General features: G+C 44.0%; 1 pseudogene; it reads right to left on the bottom strand.

Moving 5' to 3' along the window:
• Nucleotides 1–1,764: 1,764 nt before the first annotated feature.
• LOC114104442 (small nucleolar RNA SNORA70) lies at nt 1,765–1,874 on the bottom strand (annotated as a pseudogene).
• Between the last annotated feature and the right edge of the window lie 289 nt (nt 1,875–2,163).

Below are 2,163 nucleotides of genomic sequence, written 5' to 3'. Positions count from 1 at the left end.
TGGTTGTTTCTGTTGGTCCCCAAATAGAATAGGGTACCAATACATGTTTGTTAAATCAATGTTTATATGTACAAGTTGTAGAAATGTGTGGAAGTTGCAGTGTGATGGAAAACCCCCCCTCCCAGGGGGATGCAAAGGAACAGCAGTAGGAACATCTTCAAGTTTTCTTTTCTTTTCTCCTTCTTTCTTAATACAGAATTTATTGGTGAGTGTGTGTAAGGATGGCCTTAGGCCTCAACCGAAGCAACTCCATTTTAAAACTCCAGTTTGAAATCTGCAGTCTTACCAGGCACACCTACAGAGCCCTCCAGTAAGGCCCTTGGGCACAAACAAGTCACTTCTCTTCACCCTGACAAACTCAGAGTAAAGTCTGGCATATTGCCCTCACCCTGATAAGAGAAGCAAGAAAATCAAGGTGGGAACCACCAGACCAGATGTTTTAACCTCAGGATGAATGACATCACTGAGAAATCTGGTAGCAGCTGACAGGGATTGAAAGGGTGGTAGAAGCCCCCAAATTTAGTATAAGTGATGGAGCAAATGAACATGACATTCAGCCAGCTGACACTGATGCGCACAGCCTGAGAGCCTGATGAGGACCTAGACTGACATCCCAACTCTTCTCATTTGCCTGACCCTCTGTGTTGTTCTCACCACTATCAAACTCTACAGCAGCCTCTTAACTGTGGTGAGAAAAGAAACGTGTCCCTCCTCAGCCAGCTGTCAGCTCCACCCCAGGAGAAGCCTGCCTTGGTTCCTGATCTGATCACCACCATCTGAGTGAGTGTGCATCTCCTGGACTTAGAGCCTAAGGCTTGAGACTTTAGATTTGGCATTTGAGCTTAGCATGCAGAGGGAATGTCTGTCATGAGCCTGTCATGATTAAGTGTGTTTTCAGTACTTAGAATTAATCTAGAATTGTTTGCTGTAAATTGATTATATCTATTGCAGTGCCTGGCATTAAGGTTTGTTGTTTTCTTGATTAAGAATCTATAGAGATGGGCTGGGGCTGGGGCTCAGCGGGAGCACACTTGCCTGGCATATGTGAGGCACTGGGTTCAATTCTCAGCACCATGTATAACTAAATAAAGGTCTATCAACAACTAAAAAATATATAGAGAGAGCTCTAGGGTTGTAGCTCAGTGGTAGAGCACTTGCCTAGTGTGAGACCCTAGGTATGATCCTCAGCACCACATAAAAATAAATTCATAAAATAAAAGGTATTGTGTCCATCTACAACTAAAAAAAACAAAAAACAAAAACCTACAGAGTGAAATTGTTTGAGTGATTTGAGTGAATAGAGCATTGAAAAGGGAGGAAGCGTGTGGACATTCTTTATTTCTCACCCTCAACTGCATAAATCGCACCTTTTGCCCAATGAGACAGTGCGATTAAGATGGGGACAATACAGAGGAAGCCCTCACAAGTCCAGGACCCACCACTGTCCAGGTAACCACAACTGGGGATATATTTGACCCCAAGCCAACAGGAATGAGCCTGTTTTCAGCTGCCAAGTCTTCAAATTCATCAGCATTAAACTTGAGATGCAGATTTTCTGGAAGCTGGGAGACTTGAACTTGATCCTGCATAGGTCCTCAATATCATGTTCATTGCTCTGCGGCTTCATGAAGATGGCTGTGATGACTTGGCCAATGTGACCCCTAGCCACAGTGCTCTCAGGTTTCCCAAAGGCACCCCGCATACCTGTCTGACGCCTAGATTGGGGACATCATGAGATGAGAAATATGAAGATCCACTCAAAAGTATTGTCTCCAAGGTCCCTAAGGACAACCCATACAAGCAATAGTCTGTATATGCTACAAAAGAGATGGCTATTTGTAGCCATCACACACTAGTGTTTGTATTTTTTGAGATAGGGTTTTGCTATATGGCTCAGGCTGGCCTTGACTCTTGAGCTCAAATGTTTGTCCTGCCTTGGCCTCCTTCTGGGTAGCTGGGACAGCAACCATAGGAGCCATTACACCTGGCTGGAAAGCCTTCTAGTTTTGACTGAAGCATGTCCTCCTGTAAGAAATGCATTTTCCACATTGTTCCTGTGTTTTTAAATTTTCTTGTCTGTTTCTCTAACTCACAAATGAATCCCTTAGAGGCAAGGATTTTGTGCCTTTCCTCTATCCCCAAGTACTTCACATTAGTGCTGGG

This window comes from Marmota flaviventris, chromosome 3 (assembly GCF_047511675.1).
Source record: "Marmota flaviventris isolate mMarFla1 chromosome 3, mMarFla1.hap1, whole genome shotgun sequence".
In the NCBI taxonomy this organism is placed as follows: domain Eukaryota; kingdom Metazoa; phylum Chordata; class Mammalia; order Rodentia; family Sciuridae; genus Marmota; species Marmota flaviventris.
The sequence above is the reverse complement of the archived record's forward strand: the minus strand, read 5'-3'. Positions and strand labels throughout refer to the sequence as shown.